The 19,991-nt window shown below is 54.0% G+C and overlaps 1 long non-coding RNA gene across 2 annotated transcripts in view; it reads left to right on the top strand.

The window, feature by feature from the left end:
• LOC140844884 (uncharacterized) overlaps positions 1-19,991 on the top strand; it is a 145,403-nt gene that overhangs the window by 27,347 nt on the left and 98,065 nt on the right. Inside the window, exon 3 of one of the 2 annotated variants that reach the window (XR_012123405.1) lies at positions 13,788-17,645. The exons of the other annotated variant lie outside the window; for it this stretch is intronic. This is a non-coding gene — a long non-coding RNA (uncharacterized lncRNA). Of the gene's footprint in view, positions 1-13,787; positions 17,646-19,991 lie in introns of those variants that run through there. 2 annotated transcript variants of the gene reach the window in all.

The following is a 19,991-nucleotide window of genomic DNA, read 5'->3' as shown; positions in this document are numbered from 1 at the left end:
GTGTGCTATGAGCGACCCAGGATCACAGGAGTGCGGCCAGCCCCGCAGCAGGGGAAGGCCCCAAGCTGAGAGCTAAGAAATGAGAAACACCACGCCCGGGAAGCCCTTAGCTGGGTCACTGCCAAGGTAATAAGGACTCTTTTGGCAAATGCATTTTTCTCTGTCCTAAGTCAAAGTGTAATCAGTCCTACAAAGAGCCCCGTGACAGGTGACGGGGCAGGCCCCGCCAAGTGGACCTTCTGGCGGCCCTTAAATTCTGCTCTTTTCACAGGGTGGGGCCTGACAGGGAATTTACAGGACTGATGCTTAATGAAGCATTCTGGGGCTGTATTTATTTAACAGATACATGTATTTATTGGGGTTCCAGTCAGAGCAAAATAAGCTTTAAAAATATCTTTCTATCAATCTCATTTATAGTTTTATATGTTGCAATATTTTTTGGGCCAAGAGAATTGAAAACCCAAAGAATGCCATGCTGGCAGCCTGAGCCAGCTTGTGGACACGGAGAGTCACACCACTTTCTCCTGTTTAACTCAACCCCATGCAAACGGGTAACGACTGGCCGCTGGAAAGCCCAGGGTAGCAGGACCGCGTCACCTCTTTTGGATGGGCTGAGCCCAGATTCGAGGTGCATGTAGCAGCCTGGAGGGAGGAGGGGGTGCCCGCCTGCAGATGCCACCTCAGGCTGTGAGAAGCCGTGGCCTTTCCCCTCTTCCCTGACTCAAACCAGCCTGGGTCACCTTGAGGGTCTCATTGGCCCCCCCCCCCGATGCCTCACTTCCTGCATTAAAGTTCCTTAGGGAAGGGCTGTGTAAGGCAGCAACTCTGAAACCCCTACCACCGCTGTTTGCCTCCCACACCCAGGACAGGCACCGCCAGTCCATCAGCAACACTGCCTTCGTGGGGGACAGATACTCAGCTGGCCGGGAGATGGGTCCTGTTAGCCCTCAGGACACCGGGTCGCCCGCTCACACCTGCAGTCACCTCTGTGACTCTGTGCTGTGTGCTCAGTGCTGTCCGTCAGGCGTAGAAGGTCGGGAGGGTTTAGAAGTAGGACAGAGATGTGTGCAGAAGTCTAGGAAGAGCAGGACAAGAGGAACCTCCTGGGAACTTGTCAGGAATAATAGCAAGACATTCAGCGTGTCGCGCATTTATAGAACACGTACCTGCTGCAAGCTAACGCTGCGCAAGGCCCTAGTCCGGGCTTTGTGAGAAACACGAGTGTGTAATTGGGCGTGGATCGTGCTCATCCTGAGGGTGTGTGTGCATGTCTGTCGTGTGTGCACCTGTGACTGGGGCACCGATAGAGGAGCGGATTGTGTGTGGAGCCCCACCGGATGTTAGCTGACCAGGCTCTTCTTGGACATTATATCATGGGAAGATGGTAGCCTCTCACCCTTGTTTTCTAGGTGAGAAGACTGAGGCACAGAGAGGTGAGGGAGTCACTTGGGGTCACACAGTAAGTGGCTGGCAGGGCCCAGATGGCCTGCTTTCCCTCCATACTAGATCTGGGAGTCCCTGGTGCCCGGTGACCCTACCCTCAATGGAGGTGTGTTTCCTTCGCGTCCGCGGTGAATCCTGGGTTGCTGAGCTTGGACGGCTGTATGATTTGTGGGCCTCGGTGCCAAATGAAAACACAGGGCCCCTTGTTCAGAAAGCAGGAAAAAGCTGCTCCTGTGGTTTCTCTCCTGGCCTGCCATGGTGTTTTTTATTTGCTCTTTAAAGTTGCACAAGTAAAGACCCTCACGGGAACCCAGGCCCACCATGTGACTTGGCACCTGCCCCTGCCCCCTCCTGCTCCAGCCCTCCCACATGGGTTGCTGGGCCGGGGAGGTGGTGTGTTCCACTGTCCCACTGGAATTCATCTGTGAGACAAATGCCAAGGACACTCGGAAGCATCGTAAGGCAGAGGTTGAGCGCCGAGTGCAGGGCCCCTCTGGGTGTGGGGTCCTGGGTGCCTTGGCAGGTCGCCTGCCCAGGCCGAGGAGGGACGCTGCCCTGGGGAGTGCAGGCCGTCAGGCTGACACCCTGTGTGGGCAGATGCTGGTGCAGGCTCAGGTTTGACCTGAGTGAGGACCCCCAAGAGCCCTTGGAGCCCGGCTTCCATCACTGGCCTGAACAAGGCCCCGCTCTGACTTGGCACCGGCACCGGCCAAAGAGTGATTTCTGTGAAACACGTGGGCCACCTGCTGATCTTTTGTTCTGCTACTCTGTCCTCTTATTACCTTTTCTACAAAAATCACTTTTACAAAACTGTGGCGTGCAATTCTGGAATGAAGGAGGGGTGAAGTTTGGTAAAAATCCTTCACGTCTGCAGCTCGTCAGGTTATACTCGCTTGTCATACGCAGTGGGAGCTGGAAATACTCGAAGGTTGTAAATAGTTAACCCCGGGGTCCAGACAACCTCGTGACAGGTGAGCTCTCCTGCTCAAGTCTGTTGTGTTTAAAAGGCCCAATGAGAGAGAGAGAGCTGTCCCACGGAGGAGTCCAGCTGGCTTCTGGGACCTGCGCATTTGTCACAAAACTGTTTAAAAATGAACGCCTCGGGGCACACCTAGCTCCTAGGAGGAAAGTGGCCAATGAGCAAACGCAGAGAGGGAGATACAGATGGGAAACACCTGTTCTCATGGCGCAGAGACTGGCCGGGCATTGTTTTATGCTGGTGTGTCTTCCTTTCCATTCATTCAAACGCAATATAGTGGCAAAATTAAGTACATCATCAACCTAATGTTACCAAACCAGATACATAAATGGTAGGATTTAAAAAATATGTACTAGGGGTGTGAGTCTGGCCTCTGGCCAACCCGGGCTCGTGGACAATGCAGGCAGTGTGTGCTTTGGGCCCTGTGAGCGCTGGCAAGACCACGGGCGGGGGTGGGAGGCGAGTTTCCAGCCCTGGTGGCCCGGCTGTGGATCAAGTCTGAGGAAGGCTCTGGGTGGGCCTCAGGGAGCATGAGGGTCTAGGAGGGCTCTAACCTGCAGACGTGAGCCCCCGAAGCCTGCTGTCATCAGGGGGGCGCGGGGTGAGCAATGCGGTGTGCGGAGCAGGATGGCGGGAAGGTGTGGAAACCTGACACAAACACAAATGTTTTACCTTCTAAATCACCTTGGCCTTCGCAGTTGAAATTCATCCTGAACCCCCCACCCCACACGTCCTTGGTCGGGGGAGACTGGCTGCTTCTCCCTTTTCAGGCTCACAAGTCATAATTCATTCTTCCTGCTGCGGCCGATTGCACGCTGGGTTCTGGACACGCCGCGAGACGGCCTGGAAATCTGTGTGTGTCCCGGGACCCTCCATCCACCCGCAATCCTCAGAGAAGGGCCAAGCCTCAGGGGCATTTCCAGGGCAGTTCTGTTTGGGGGTTTTCTTTTCTAGGGTTGTCTTTCAGCCAGAAAGCCCGAGGCTCATGCCACCTTCAGTGAGGTTCACAGGCTGCCTTCCACCCAGCAGACTGGCCTCACCTCTGCCCTCCTGCGCAGAGCCCTGCCTATGCTGAGCTGTGGAGGACTGTGGCCTCCGAGGAGCCGGCCTCCAGCATGTGGTCAGATGGCTGAGATGCCTGGGCAGCCCTGGGACTTGTGACCCTGTGCTACAGGGCGCACTGGGTGATTCCCAGTCCCCCAGGACTCTAGGGAGGGAGCCCCCCTGGGGCCCGGGGCCCTGCCTCATTTCCCTGTTCTCAGACCCCTACTCAACGTCCATGTTGATGAGAGGGTTGCTTCCAGGAGCGGCTCTGGAACAAAGGATGTCATCATGGAGCCGGAACAAAGGATGTCATCATGGAGCCGTCACCGCCCAGTCCGCGGTGGCCTCTTTGACAGCTGCTATCCCTGCCTGTCCGGATATCTGCTGGGCCTCAGGGTCATGATCTGAACACTTTACATCTTCATTGCAAACGAGCTGTGATGGGCCCGGGAGGCCCCAACCGCTGACCCGAGGGGCATCTCTGGCTCCTTCCAGCCACCGCAGGCACAAAGGCGCGGTCCAGATCGTCTGCCAGCTGGCTCACCCGGGTGCGGCAGGCTCCGTCCCCAGGACCCTGGGAGGGTTACAGCCTTCTCGCAGTGGTGTCAGCCTCTCTGCGCCGTCACTCTGTCTCCGTTATAAACTAAGACCTGGGGAGGATGTGCAGACTGCCACCAACCTGTGGCTCACATCAACATAGTTTATTCTCCAGCAGCTCTGGAGATCAGAAGTCCAACATGGAAGTCACATTTCCTGGCCTTTCCCAGCTCCTAGAGAGCCTGTTCTCCTTGGCTCGTGGCCCCTTCCTTGCATCCCTCTGAGCTCCCACCTCTGTGTCACACCTCCTGCTACCAGTTCATGGTGGCTGAATCATGGCCACCAAATACATTCACGCCCCAACCCCCAGGCCCTTTGAATGTCACCTTCTGTGGCCCCAGAATTTAGGGAGGCAGCTTGGCTCTGAGGGGTGAGGGGACCTGGCTTGAAGCTGCGTTGAAGCTTCCAATTCTTGGAATTGATGTTAATTCGGGGGCCAGCCATGTGCGTGTCCCATGCAGATCCAGGCCTACACCCTCCCAACACATCTGACCCCTGCCTCCAGGACCCAGGCGCGGAATAGCAACTGCTAATGATTCGCAACCTTTATTCTGGCTTTAGCTTGATACTTTCTGAGATTAAAAGAAAAACTTTGTTTCCTAAAAAAATTCCGTTGTTCTTTCTGTTAGCTATACAGGCAGAGAATTTAGAGTCAAATAGAGCAGCACCCTTGTCCAGGGCCCGTCTCTGGGGCAAACGCTGTCCCTCTCCAAGACGACGCCTTGGTATTGACGTGGGACTTGATGCCTCCATACGGCTGCACCCCAAACTTCCACTCGATGCCTTTCCTTCATGTAGGGCTCCAGCTCCACCATACACAACAGCCTGAACAACTTCTTGTTTTCTCTGGGGTTGACAATTCCTGTGTTTTCTCATCTGTTTTGTTTTCTGTGTGTTTACCGCTGCCGCCGTCCCGAGCTGTGCCGGGCGAACAAACGCTGTTCCTCAGTTCCAGCTTCTGGGACAAGGCTCTCCTGGGGCCGTGGGCCCTGCTCCTGCGGCCAGCTGGCAGGGCAGGGGGCTCAGGGGCTCCGGTCACTCCTGCCCCGCCTCTGCGGCTGGCTCACTCCTGGGCCTTTGGCGGAGCACGTGCTCCAGGAGTTCTTGAGAAAGGGCGGTGAGAGCGGGGGTCGTGCAATTCGGAAAATGCCTTTAGTTTACATAGTTTGATAGTTTGGAAATAACGGGCCGGGAATCATTTTCCTGAGAATTCTGGTGGCACTGCCCCTTTCCTTCGGCTTCTGAGGCTGTGGCTGAGAAGCACCATCCCACTGCTGGTCCCGAGTGGAGGACATTCTGGTGTTCTGTCTGGACACCACCGGACCTTCTCTCCATCCCCCACGTTCTGAGTTGTCACACGGTGCGTCTCTGGAGGTTCTTTTCACACCGAGCTGAGTATTTGTTGAGCTAAAATCTCAACTTCCTCCGCTTGATTTTCCAGATTTTTCTTCCTTCTAAGTTGTTTCACACCCCCTTTCCCTGTTAGAGGCCTTCCTCAAAAATGTAACGGTTTTTGCTCATAGCTCAGATGGAGGAAAAAACCGTTTATAAGCTCTGTGGTGTGTGTCGGGGGGGCATGTGTGTGTGGGGCGTGTGTGAGTATATGGTATGTTTCTATGTGTATGTGTGTTGTGTGTGTGTCAGAGGGTGGATAAAGATGCCAGATTTAACAAATGAAACTACAGGAAGCCCACTTAAATGTGGATTTCAGATAAGCAATGAATACTTTTCAGTAGGCTGATTTCCTAGTGCCACAGGTAAAGTGTTGGACACACCAACACTAAGTGCTGCTTGTTGACCTGAAATCCAGATTTCCCCGGGCCCCCCACGTACTGGAAGCCTGGCGGGGGGCTCTCCTCCCAGGGCAGGCGTCAGCAGCCCTGTGCCGCGCAGTTCGGGTCTCTCCCGTCGGGCACCCCTTCCAGGCTTGGAGTTGGGGTGAGCCTGGCGGCAGCCACGAGCCTCTAAAAGCTACATCCTCCTGGTGTTCAGTGGGGTGCCCTCTGCCTCTGCTCTGTCCCTCAACCCCAGACCCTTGGCTTTGCCCCTCCAGGGACTAGAATGTGAGGTGTACTGGGGAGCACAGTGCTCCTGCGGGGGTGCAGCCTCTTCCTCAGCCCGGGACACAGCGCGGCCCCCCTGCCCTGGAGCTCAGCTTCCTGGGTCTGCTGCGTCGGGGCCGCTTGTCCACCTCGCTGTTCTTTCCTCGGTGTCTTTGTGGCGTTATGCCCACCAAAGGCCTCTTACTGCCACTGTGCTGGGCGTCAGGAGGCAGGTTAAATGCTTCTGTCATGTCGCAGGTGGAGCTCACCCCAGCCCACTGCTGCGGGGAAGGGCCCTGCCAAGCCACCACCAACACAGGGCGGTCGTTCATCATGCCTGTCTTCGGGTGCCGGGCTCTATTCTGGGCCCTGGGCATGCGCTCACCTCACTCAGCCACCCTGGGAGGTGGGGCCGGGTCCCCAGGGTTTAGCTAAGAGAAGTGGCTTCAGTCCCACCCCAGTCCCACAGCGAGCGAGTGGGCAGAGCCCTGACCACAGCGCCTCTGCGAGGGTCTCTGTTCAGCCCCTGTGGACAGAGCAGAGAATCCTTGCTCCTAGTGGTTCCTGCCGATGGCCTTGGCTGGGTGCCCGGTGCCTCCCAAGGACCCCCGGGGAGGGGGTGCTGCTGGAAGGTGTGCACCCGCTCGACCGGCCGGCACGGGCCTGGAGGTGGGACCTCGGGGGCTGGGGCTGAGCGGGGCCCATGTTCCATCCCCTCTAGCCACCTCCCGGGGGTCAGCAACCAGGACCCCAGAATCTGCCCCCCTTGGCTGCCTTCCTGTGTGTTTTCTTTCAAAGTTTTTGGGGCAAGTCTAGTTACATTTAAAAAAGTGAGTTTTATATCTTCTCACTGTTTGTATACCACAGAATGGGTTGGAGTCACTAAAGCCTGTCTAGATGATAGCTGTCCTGCACACAGTGAAGACTGATTTCAACAACGGAGTAGGTGATTTTCAGGTTGTGTGCACTTGGTATAAACACACTCAGTGGCCAGGGCAAACCCAAGTGCCCTTTGTTCTCTATTTATGTCTGGTGCTGATGGTTTGTGGAAAAGCTATGTTTTTACGATTCTGAAATACCTACTTCTTTTCCCCTGGGGACAGTTTAATCGCGTCTTATTTATTGCACGAGGTATTAACACTCGCAGTTTATTAAGGAATTTTCTCCAGGGCTTGTTAACCTGAGGGGCTGGGAAAGGGTGCCGTGGTGCGTGGAAGGAGGTCATATTAAGGTCTAACAACGAACAGCCGGGAACTAAGTATGGCCCCTGAATTCCGGGGGACTCGTTGACCCCCCAGCCCCATGGTTTCCCTCCAGAGGTCTCCCCTTCCCAGAGTTTGGACCCTAAGACTACCAATTTCACTTTCCCTGTGTGAAGAATGAGGCTGGAACTCAGAGCTGTTTCCTTTCTGGCCTTGGCCTGAGGGAAGTGACTGGGTGACTGTCCCAGGCAGCTTGCGGGCTGAGCCCAAGCCCAGACTGTGGGAAGCCCACCGGCTCTGTGCAGAAGTGGCAGTATAGACAGAGGGCTGGGCCCCGGGTGGGGGAACCTGTGAGGGATCAGCCCCACACTCATCACAATGCACAGCTTCCCTCTGATGCAAGCCAGGCCCTCCGAGGGGTTCTGGCAGGGAGCGGACAGTCAGTGACTACTATGTCAGGCAGCCCTCCTGAAGTGGCCAGACCCCCAAGCCCAGGGTTCAGGGCAGTGGTGAGAGTGGACCCAGTGAGGCTGCTGTTCTGAGAGTAGAAGACTCCAGGCAGGGAGGTCAGGGGGCCCCCAGGAGGCGGCATGGATGCTGTGGGTGCCGAGCATGCATTCTCTGTCTGGGGCTGGGAGACCTTGGCTGGGCAAAGCGTGGGCATGGCCACATGGGCCCCAATCCCTGAGTGCTTCTGGGCTTGGGGACGCCTCTGCTGGCTTTGGGGTTGGTTTTGGCTGCTTCTCTGGCACCACCAGTGCAGGGAAGCAAAGGAGGGGCCGGCTGGGCTCAAGGGGCTGCCAGGATGACCTAATGACCACCATGCAGAGGGTCCAGGTTGATGCTGCCCTATCTGGGTGTTGGGCCCAGGTGCCCACCTTCTCTGGGCAGTGGGTGGCAGCTGCTTTGGGTGGCTGTGAGTGAGTGGTGGGTAGTGGGCTGCAGCCCATTCTCTGCTCCAGCTCTGACCGCTGTCCTAACTCCTGGAACGCATGTGTCATCCTAATACCCAGAACATGAGAACTTGACTCAGTTTGGAAAAAGGATCTCTGCTAAGCTAAGGATCTTCAGATGAGATATTCTTGGACTATCTGGGTGGCCCTAAATTCAATGGCAAGTGTCCTTGTAAGAGACAGGAGAGGAGAGACACAGACACACAGAGGAACAGAGGAGACAGTGACATGAAGACAGTGCCAGAGACTGAGAGCTGCAGCTGTGACCCGGGAACTCGCGCAGCAGCAGAACCTGGGAGAGACAAGGCGGGGCCCTCCTAGCGCCTCTGGAGGGGCACAGCCCTGCTGACTTCTTGATTTATGCCTCCCTGCCTCCAGGACTCTGAGAGAATGGATTTCTGTTGGCTTAGCCACTGGTTATGATGGCAGCCCCCAGACACCAACCCCACAGGCAGAAAGAGGGATCCAGGGTGTGGTCATGTTGAGGCCACATGTGGCTGTGGTGGTGGGGTGTGTGCTTGTGCATGCATGTGTGTGTGTGCAGGGAGTGGGGACTCAGGTCCCAGGTCTCTGGTGATTTGCTGGCGTCCCTGTGGCTGTCCTGGTTCAGAAGCCTTGGCTGCAGCTGGGATGTGCAGGGGCCGGCGATGGGCCACAGCTCTCTGCCCACCTGGGCTTCCTACAGCTGTGGCCCTTGAGCCAGGAGGCTTTCTCCTCCACAGTTCCTTGAACCTTGGGACCCTCAGCCACGACTCTGGCCATGGGATACCGAAAAGGTCACACAGGACCCTGATCAGCCTTGTGTCATCTGAGGCCGGGCGGAGTGGCTTAGGACTCTTATATCCCGTGTGATTTGGGTGCGGGTCAGGGGTGAGGTTAGGCTGGGGTTGAGGATGGGGGGACCTCAATCGTGGGTGAATCTGGAGGTGACATGTTCCCTTTGCCTAGTGCCTGATCTGGGGATCCCATTTTTAGTCTTTGAGGAGTGGAACCTCATAGGGCTGCTGGGACCATCGGAGAAATGGCACAGCTTGAAGCAGCTCAGGTCACCGACCGGACACCAGAGAAACAAGGGGCGGCCTCTCTGGCCAGCCAGGGCCCGACCCCAGGCGCAGGAACCTGCGGAGAGGACTGTGGTGCCCCCCTGACCGTGAAGCCGTGGCCACTCCCTGACCACCCGGCTGCTGGCCATACCGGGCGCCTGTCTTTCCCACAGAGCCCTCTGTTCACGTGTGTCGGCCTGAAGCCAGGGCAGCAGGCCCCAAGCAGGTCAGGACGGAGACGACGCACAACAGCGGCTCCGCGGTCAGTAGAAGCGGCTCAGAGAATGTTAGCAAATGTTAAGTGAAATTATAATTAGGTATAACAACTAGAATTTAAGTTAAGTTAAATTTAAAAATTAAAATTAGAATAGAAGAATCACGTTAGTGTGCTCATAGAGAATGAAAAAGACACTACACTACAAACTAGGATGTTTGAAAAGAATAGTTTTAAGGCAAAACAAGCTGAGAAAATGACCCAAATATCTGCTTCCTGGATGTCCAGAGCCTTCCAGCCTCTGGGGTCACTCTTTCCTTCGAAACCCAAATAAACCGGCCTGTGCTGCTGAGCCCGGTACTGCCGGGGGCTCCTCACCCACCCCGGTGACTTTGCATCGCTTGCTCACCGGTTTATCTCCTGCACTGCTGTGCCTTTAAAGCAGCAGTTCACGTGGACGCCAGTCTTTCTCTCCCCAAAGAGAGACTTAACACCGGGCAGTCTTGTGTCCCCAAAGCTGCAGGTGTGGGGGTAACAGAGCAATGGAGGCACAGGGAGGAGCAGCCACACAGTGAGTGATGGGGGCACAGCCCCTGTCCCAGGAGCCTGCTCTTACCGTATCACGCTCTTGCTTCTCTGTCTGCACCCTTCCCTCCCACACCCTGTCCTGGGGCCAAACAGGCCCAGGCGAGGAGTTTTCTAAGGGAGCAGGGATGCACCGCCGGAGGCCAGCAGGACACGCCCTTCTCCCCCACACTGACACACCCGCAGAGCCCTGCAGGGAGCTATGGTAGCTGCTCGTAGCTGCCTGGGGAGAGTGTGTGTTAGTTTTCTGATGTTGCTGTGAAGGATCATCGGGACCTCAGCCTAATGGCACATGACTGTGAGCTCACAGGTCTATAGGTCGGAAATCCAACTCTGCTCAGGGTCTGAAATTAGGTGTCAGCCTGCCAAACTCCCCTGGGAAGAATCCTCTTCCAAGCTTATTATTCAGGTTTTTGTCCTAATTCAGGTCTGGGGTTGCAGGCCTGAGGTCTCTGCTTCCTGGACGGTGAGGCAGAGAACTCTAAGGCCTGGTCCCTCCATTGCTGCAAGAGCCACATGGAAAGTGTGACAAGGAATTCAGGCCCCCAGGTGGCAGTCAGCCAGGAAATAAATAAAGGCACCCAGATTGGAGAGGAAGAAGTAAAATGGCCTCTATTTATAGCTGGTGTGATAGAAGGAATGTCAAAACACTTGTGGCCGTCTTTAACCTGCCAGGTTGGCCCTGGGTGGAACCTCTACTGCTGTGCTGAAAAATGGTGGAAGCAAATATATTGGTCTGGTTCCTGGTCTCAGAGAGGAAGCCTTTCACCATCATGTATAAACCCAGCTGGGGGCCTTTGGAGCGCTATCAGATTGAGGAGCTTCCCTTTGGTTCCTAGTTTGTTGAATTTTTTAATCACAAACGGGTGTTGGAGATTTTGTCAAATGCTTTCTCTGCCTCTGTTGAGATAATCATGTGATTTATATTTTTTACTGTGTTGATATGATGTATTAATTTTTAGATGTTGAACCAGCCGTGAATTCTCGGGACAAATCCCACTTGATTATGGTGTATAATTGTTTTCTATGTTATTAGATTCAGTTTGCTAGTATTTTTGTTTCTATTGATGATTTTTGTGTCTATATTCACATGAGATATTGGTCTATAGTTTTCTTGTGATATTTTCTGGTTTTAGTTTCAGGATAGTAATAGTCTGATAGGATGAGTTGGGAAGTATTCTTTCCTTGAATTTGTGAAGAATTGGTGTTCATTCTTCTTTAGGATTAAGTGGTGAACCCATCTGGGTCTGAACTTATTCTTGGGGTTAGTTTTTTGATTACTACTTCAGTCTCTTCACTTGATATAGGTCTATTCAGATTATCTATTTCTTCTTAAGTCAGTTTTGGTAGTTTGTGTCTTTCTAGGAATTTGCCTATATCACCTAAGTTATATAATTTATTGTCACGATTATGACATATATATATATATAAAATATATGATATGTATATTGTTTGCATAGTTTGTGGTATATAGTAGTTCCTTTTTAATATAGTTGGTATACAATAGCTCCTTTTTATTTCTGCAGGGTCAGTAATGATGTCTCCTTTTTAATTTCTGACTCTAGTCATTTGAGTCTTCTTTTTTGGTTAATCTAGCTAAAGGTTTGTCAGTTTTGTTGATTTTTTTCAAAGAAACAGCTTTTGTTTTTACTGATTTTCTCTATTTTCTAATTTCACTAATTTCTGCTCCAATCTAATTATTTCCTTCCTCCTGCTTACTTTAGGTTTAGTTGGCTCTTCTTTTTCTAGTGTCTTAAGGTGGGAAGTTAGGCTATTGGTTTGAGATTGTCCTTTTTTTTAAAATTGAGATATAATTGACATATAGCATTGTATTAATTTCAGGTGTACAACATAGTGATTTGACTTATGTGTATATTGTGAAATGATTAGAATAAGTTTAGTTACCTGTACCACCACACATAGTTACAAATTTTTTCTTGTGATTAGAACTTTTAAGTTTTACTCTCTTAGCAGCTTTCAAATATGCAGTACAGTAATGTTAACTATAGTTGCCATGCTATACATTCCATCCCCAGAACTTATTGATCTTATAACTAATGTCTGTACCTTTCGACCACCTTCACCCATTTAACTCACCCCTCATCCCACAGCTCTGGCTACCACCCAAGGGTCCTTCTTAATGTAGGCATTTATAGCTTCATATTTCCCTCTGACCACTCCTTTGGCTGCATCTTGTAAGTTTTGGCCTGCCATTCTTTCATTTTCATTTATCTCAAAGTACTTATTAATTTCCCTCTCATTTTTTCTTTGGCCCATTGGTTATTTAGGAATGTATTCTTTTCGTTAGCTGAAAAGCATGCAGTATGAAGTTGTAAACTTTCCTGATTTCTGAGTGACTTTTTCTTTTAAAAAGTTAGTATAGTGGATAAAGATGGTCACAAATTCTTTGATATTCCTCCTATCAAAAGATGGAGTCTATGGCTCCCCCTCTCCTGAATTTAGATAGGCTCTGTAACTGTTTCGGCCAACAGGGAAATTGGTGCTGCATGGTACCCGAGGCCAGGTTGGGAGGAACTTTTGTCTTGGTGTCTTGGAATGCTTGCCTGGGAGAGGGTCAGGGTGTATGGCCACCATGTGAGAAGTCCACTGTGCTAGGAGGAAGTCCCAGCTGCCTATGTGGAGGAGCCACTGGAAGAGAGAAAAGTGCTGGGTTGCCATACAAAATACTACAGGGTGGATGGCTTAAGCAATAGAAATTAATTTTCTTACATAGTTCTAGAGATTGGAAGTCCAGGACCAGGGTGTCAGCATGCTCCATTTCTGGGGAGAGCTCTGTCCCTTGCGTGCAGGCAGCTGCCTTTTCACTGTGTCTGCACATGACGGAGGGAGCAAGCTCCCTGGTGTCTCATCTTATAAGGACAAGATGAGCTTTCCTCGTGGTGCCTGTGCCAATTCCTGACTTACAGAACTGTGAACATAGTAAAATGGCTTTTACAACATTACATTTTGGTGTGATTTGTCACACAGCAAATAGAAATGGGAAGAGTGAATTTGTCCCATTTATGTTTATTGTTATTATAATTATCAATTAACTTCTTTGGGCCTCAGTTTCCTTATCTGTAAAATGGAAATAGTTCTTAATTTAAGGGTTAAGTAAGATGATGTAAGTACAGTGCTTACTTAGCACAGTGGCTTATATATGAAACGTTTAAAAATGTAGCTAGAGGTATGTGTTTTTGCATTTTTTTCTTTAATTTTCTTGATTATATGAAGCAGTTTTTTTCTTGAAGTAAGTGTGTTGAAGTGTACTTTTCATCTTTCTTACTTGTTATGTTGTGATTTTAACTTATGGAAAATGATTTTGAATTTTTTCATAAGTTAAAATGCCAGGTATCTTGTGTATACTCATCTTGGAGGGCAACAGTTTCATAAGGGTTTTCCATTTGCCCCAAATCATCAAGAGCAAAAGTCCTTGTCTTACGCGTCCAGGCCGTGTGGCGCCTCCCTCAGCCCCAGGCCCTGGAGTCCTCTCTGCATGTCCTGAGCTGGTTTCCTCCAGAGCCCATCATGAGGTTGCAGTTCTTCCTGACTGCAGAGAACTTGATCTTTTTTTTTTTTTATAGTAGCAGATAGAGGGAGAGTGTTTTGGGATTTGACTTACGTAAGAATATACAGTATTTTGATAAATGTGACTTCGCAACTTTTCTTTCTTTTGCCATCCAAGATGGAGCAAAACTGCCTTAGCCCTGGAATTCGTCAAAGCTAATTAACAGAAAATCTCAGTCCACTCCTGGGGCAGCCACGTCTGTTAGCGCAAATGACGGCAATTCTCACATCAAAGCTCTTGCTGTGCTGAAATATCCATCCATCTTTGGAGCAGGAGACTCACTGGGAAAGAATTCCCATCTTGTCGGAGGTTCAGGAAGGAATGACATGAAAGCAATAGACTGTTTCCTCAGAATTCTGCAGGATTTCAATGGTTTGCATGGAATTACATGCCCTTTTAGACTTGGGAGGTTTAAATGGAAACATGCACAGTTCATGGTTCATACTTGATGGGATAATGGTCAGCGCCTTCTAAAAACTCAGCAAACCCCAGAAGCTGCCGAAACTAGAAGTCTGCAGTGAGGGCAGGAAGCTCTAATGGGACGTGGACTTTCTGTCGTGCACAGAACCGCATCTGATTCTCACTCGGAGGGCTTCCACCTCCCCAGGCAGAGGGCCTGAGCACTTGATGTCAGAACACATTCACACACACGTCCATGTATTTACTTACACAGACACACACTTGCACACACATGCAGATCCACACGCATTCCTGGCCTCCCCATGTGGGGTGCAGATTCAGCTCCTTCCCCCGCCCTCTGTGGTGTGAAGCCGACCTGGGTCATCTCTCTGTTTATTTTTACACAGAGCGACTCATCAATTAAATGTCAACTCTGAGGTCTGGCGGATCAGGAACAGTTTCTGCAGCACTTACTCACTGCGCTCACCTCTCCCGGGGCCTTTTCAGCTATTCTCCACTCAACGGTATCTAGACAAGGATCCTGCAGCCCTTCTTTTCCAGGGGGCGCACAGGAGAAGTTGGGGTGTCCTCACCATCCTGCAGGGGCCCCTGCTGGCTCTGGGGCTGCATCTGCTCTTGGAGGAGCCCAGCCCGCCCAGGGAAGCTGCACCCGCCATGGGGTCTGGGGCCGTGAACCTGGAGGTTCTTGTTCAGGTTTCCGTGCTGGGTGCCGTGGGAATCTGTTGAGGAATTTGGCTCCCCTTCCTGGGTGGGGGGGGAGCGCATACCCTCCCACCCCAGTCCCCGCCATGTGCACACACACACCTTCTTGTCTGTGGGGCAGTACCTGGCCCAACCTCATCGCAAGGCCCAGGTGTGTCAGTGAGCCCTGGTGATCAGTGACAGGGTGGGACAGGAAGCCAGCTCTTAGCCCTGTGCCCCTCCGGGCTGCACTTGCCCTCGCTTACCCACATTTTCCTTCTTATCCTGAATGGGTCTTTTCTTCTCCCATTTCTAGAGGCCTGGCTTAGCACGAAGTGGAGGCTGCTTGGGCCCCTGGTCACGGGATGGCTCTGCCCAGGTCAAGTTCGGCTTGTCTCTGGAACCCTGAAGAGCTCCCACTTACTTGGGGCCCCACCCCCTGAGGGCCCAGTCACGGCACCCTCATCCCCCAAGGTGACCTGGGTGGCAGGCACTGCTGTCCCCACAGCCCCCTTGTTGGGGCCTGCCCTCCTGCCGCACAGCCCACAGTAGCATGTCTGTAAGGCCCTTCTGGGGCAAAGCTTTGCACAGGCAGCCCTCATGCCTCCTTAATTCTCATGATAACCATCTGGGGAAACTTGCGCTCAGAGAAGCAACTAGTATGCCCAGGTTGGTGCAAACCCAGGTGGTAAAGCTGGACCAGGGCCCCAGCACTTGACCTCCCCCCCCACCCCACTCCTCTGTGTGGGGACGCACGCTGTCCTGCATCCGCGGATCACAAAGGGAGGTTGGGTGGAGATGGCAGGAGGCAGTGGGCGGCCCAGCAGCCAGCGCCCTTGGCCTGACCGCTTCCCAGATGAGAGGGGTGGGCCAGACCCCAGGCTGTGCCGGGCCGTGCTTCTCATCTTTATAGTGAGAGGGTAAGATGAAATGCAGGAATCATCCAGAAACCCAAAGCTCTGTTAACAGTCTGGTGGCCTTGATTCCCAGCGCCATGTGCGCATCTGGAGGAGATGGGTTGGATGGCCGTGATGGAGACAAATGGAGGCGCTGAGTCCCAGCAGCCAGTCGGGGGCTCTGCTATCTGGGGGAGCCAGCAGGGGGTTGGGGTGCTGGAGGAGGAAGGGGTCAGAGAGGAGGAATTGCAGAGGTTTCCGTGCTGCAGAGAATGACAGCAGGAGATGCTGGAGAGAGGGGCAAGCCAGGAGACCATCCCTGCAGAGGTGAGCTGGGGGCCTCTGGGCAGTGGGGGTGGCCATAGGGAGAAGCAGGGACAGGTGGGAGGGCCCAGGACATGGACACAGTGCAGGTGAAGGGAGTGTGTGGTGTGGAGGCTGCAGAATTCTCTTCCAGCGGCTTCTCAGAGACTGCGGTTAGTAAGGAGAAGGCAGGACTGTTAGAGGTGCTAGGAAGAGGCGAAGGACGTGATTTTAGAAGGGTGTTTGGTGAGTGTGTTATCGATCTGTTACATGAGAAAGGTCCCGAGATGAATCATGCAGTTTGGTAAATATGTATATATTTATTATATGTAATAATAGAAGAAATGCAACAGCAAAAACACTGAGTAGGTGGTGGGATTTAGGAGTAATTGTTTTTCTTTTAGGGGCTTTGCTCTTTCTCTAAACTTTTTAATGATGAATATGTGCTTTGTGATTAAAATGTTATTTAAAAGAAAAGTAAAATGGTCGAAGAGACTATTTGGTCTGAAATAAAAAGGACTTGGGGCGCACAGTGATTGTCTTAACATTTTTGAAGAAATGTCACAGGAAGAGGGAGTCAACTTATTTTTGCTGCCGCGGCTGGGGAAGCCGATGACAAGGGAAACTATAAACACGAAGGCAAAGAGCTTCCTATTAGCAAACTTGCCTGTAATTGGGGTGGGCTGTGTCGGGGGCCAGTGTGTTCTCTCTCCCAGGAAGACCACTTGGTGGGACGGTGGGGCGGCAGGACTTCTAGAGCAGGATCACGATGGTGACGGTGGCCGTGGTGGTGGTGGTGGTGCTGAGGGCGATGCCGGTATAATCACTTATGTTATGTTGACAAGCATAAAATACTCCTTTTTATATCGGGCCGATACTTGCCCCACCGTCGGGGAGGTGCTCAGGTGTGACGTCAATCACTCAGCAGAGTGAATGAGGCCGAAAGGAGATGTCACTGCTGACCCACAGGTGGGACCGAAGGGGACGCCAGCCCAGTACTCTGCTCCCATTCGATCGGTGGCGCCTTGTGCAAATCAAAGGCATCTAGAAAGAAAGGTACCTGCTGTGGATCTTTGGTACACTGCTCAGGCCCACATCTCCATAGGCTCAGGAAGTGTGGCCACAGCCTGAGTCCCAGGACCGGACGGTGTGGGGTGAGGAGCAGGCTTATGGGGACCAAGGGAGAGAAGTGTTTCGGGGCGGGGACCAGTCTGCGATGACCTTTCCCTCCGTCTGCGGCAGGGGGCCTGCCTAGGTGGCTGTCTCCCTAGGGTGGGCCAAGCCACCCTCGGGACCCTCTCCTTGTACTTCACCCGCCTTCCCACTTCTTAGCCGGCCCTTGGATAGGGAAGCCTGTGTGAACCCCCTCCCTCCCCAACCTCTGCTTCCCCATATCCGCGTGGCTTCAGGCCCATCGGTGCCTCCAGCCCGGACCACCCTCTTGGTCTCCTGATGCTGCTGGCCCCCTGCCTGGCATCTTGCCACCTGTCTCAGTCACTCCACCTTGAACGTGGCCAAGCCGGGCCCCGTCCCATCCCTGCCTTGTAACTTGCTCTGGGGGAGATGGTGGCATGGCGGTTGTGCGTCCTTGGCCAACCTCAGATCCTTCTTACCCTCCCGGCAGTCCTCGGGGCTGCCTCTTGGTGCCGTGTGCCCTGTTCCAGGCGGGGTGGCCTCAGCCTGGCACCTGCCGGCAGTCCCCCAGCCTGCGCCTCCTGCCCCTCTGTGGGCCCCCCGCCGCTCCTGCAGCTCTCGGGGTGACTCACAGCCCCCCCCACCCACCGGGCTGTGGCCGGCCCACCCCTTCAGCACATCTTTGTTTCAGCCCTTTGACAGTTTGTGTTCTAACTGTGTGAAGCTCTTCTCAGGTCCCCGGGTGGACCCCTGTGTTTCCGGGCACCCACTGGCCCGTCCTCTGCCTGCACTTGTCTTCCCTCTTCCTTCACTTGCCAGACTGTTCAGGCTTCTGCGGGTTGAGTGGTCAGCCGGCAAGAAGCCCGCCCTCTGCCTCGGCAGGGTGGGGTGCCCCATCGTCCTCCGTCAGGGCCCTGGCTGCCTAGTCACAGCCGAGGGCTTGGAGCCGTCTCTCAGTGTGCGTGCTGGGGGCAGGAGGGACCGAGGGAGTGGAGCAGAGCTGGGGTGTCCATCACGCAGCAGGTGTTTGCCGTGTGCCCATCTGGGCCCAGCCCTGCATTCAGAGCCAGGGCCGTGTGGCCAATGAGGAAGCACAGTCCCTGCGTGCCTGGCGTTGGAACGCTCGCCTGCAGACTCAGTTCAGGCTCTTTCCAATTTGCGGTGGAAGGGTTGCAGCTAAAGTGGCCTCGTGGGGCACTTTGCACCTTCAGCTAGACGAACAGGGTGCAGTCCAGGGCCCGGCAGGCCCAGCTGCTCCGCGCATGCCCCCTGCCCAGCCTGTGGCTGACATCAGGAGCCTCATCATCGTCTGCCACTTGCTTTCCAGTGGCCACTGCAAGAAGGAAGGCGCGCAGGCTGACCAGCTCCTTCCCTGAGCTGCAGGCCTCTAGGAGACAGGAGAGGGCGCTGCTGAGCGCTCTGGGGGCCTGGGGAGCTAAGCCAGTCCCCTGCTTCACGCCATCAAAGGGACGGGCTGCAGTCGGCACCCACATCGGATGAATGCTGGCCCAGAGCGGGAACGCCGGCCTCGCTATTAAGCAACAGCACCAGACCTCTTTGTTTCTCCGCTTCTTCCAAAGTGGCAAAAGATCAAGGCCCCCAGCTTGAAATAACAAAAGGGAAATAGCTCGCAGGCTCGCATCTGGAGGCCAGAAGGGGTTTAAGAGCCGTGCCTGGGAGGGCGTGGGGGAGGGGCTCCGGCTGCGGCCCGGGATCCCGGATTCTTCTCCGGGGCTCCCGGCAGACAGGGCAGAGGCAGTGTCTGCCCCAGGTGGGCAGCAGCGACTTGGCGGCAGGCCCCTGCTCTGCCACCTGGGAGGCGGTACACTTCCCATCTGCTGCCGCCCCATGGCGCCGTTGCTCCTGCGTTTCTGGCTCGGACGCCATCACATCGAACCTTGGCCGGCGGCTTCTCCAGCCCCTGGGTTCAGTGGGGTCTGCAGCAGGGCCGTGGCGGTCTGGCAGGGGTCACGTGCGGGCACACGTCTGTAATCACTCCAGGCCAGAGCAGGGGGCCTCAGATCTCCACGGGTGGACGTGGTGGCCTCCTGGCCTCGGCCACCGTGCTGGGGCACAGGGGTGTCTCACTTCGGAGAGAGGAGGCGTCTCTTTCCCTAGTTCCATCCTGGGTCGACAGCGTCTGGAGGACTTTGCAGCAACGAATTTGCAGAGCATGTGACACTTTGGGCTGAAGCCTTCTCCTTAGAATCAGCAGGAAAGGCCCCTGGGGTTCTCGGGGGGGGGGGGCTGGGCTAAGTGGAGAGGGTTCTCTGCACTCCGTGCCTCCTGCTGCCAGAGTGGGGCCTACAAGGGGTCACCAGGAGCATCTGTGACCCGGCCCCACGCAGCCCACAGGTGGTGCGTTGCTGAGCACCCGCTTGTGCCAGGGTGGCCCACTCAGGGTCACGTCCCTGCATGACCCACGTCACATGGGGCTTTAGGCCTATGGACCAGGAGGAGGAGCTGGGTTCCGAGAGGGCTGGTGAGTTGTTTGAGGTCACTCAGCTTGTCGGAGTCAGCTGAGCCTCGAATCTGCACCTCCTCGACAGCCAGTGCCCACTTTCCAGAAGCCCATGTGTCGTAGGATCTCAAGCAAATGAATTACCCAATCTGGCCCCGATCCCTCCTCAGAGAGTGTATTTCCCCGAAACAGTGTGGATCTCATCACTTTCCACCTCGAGCGCTGGCAGCAGCTCCTTCCCTTGGCGGCTCTTCAGGTGGCTGTGTGCTGGGCGCCTAGGGGTGTGGTCCTCAGTGGGAAGGCTCCTTGGCGGAGGAGGCAGATGGGTAGTGCAGGTGTGCCGTCTGGCTCTGGTGGGCCTGTGTACCCACACAGCCAGCCATCCAGGTTCCCAGGCTGTGCTGTGAGCCTGGGGGCTCAGACCGC

Source organism: Manis javanica, chromosome 12 (genome assembly GCF_040802235.1).
Source record: "Manis javanica isolate MJ-LG chromosome 12, MJ_LKY, whole genome shotgun sequence".
In the NCBI taxonomy this organism is placed as follows: Eukaryota; Metazoa; Chordata; class Mammalia; order Pholidota; family Manidae; genus Manis; species Manis javanica.
This window is presented reverse-complemented; position numbering and strand designations above follow the sequence as displayed.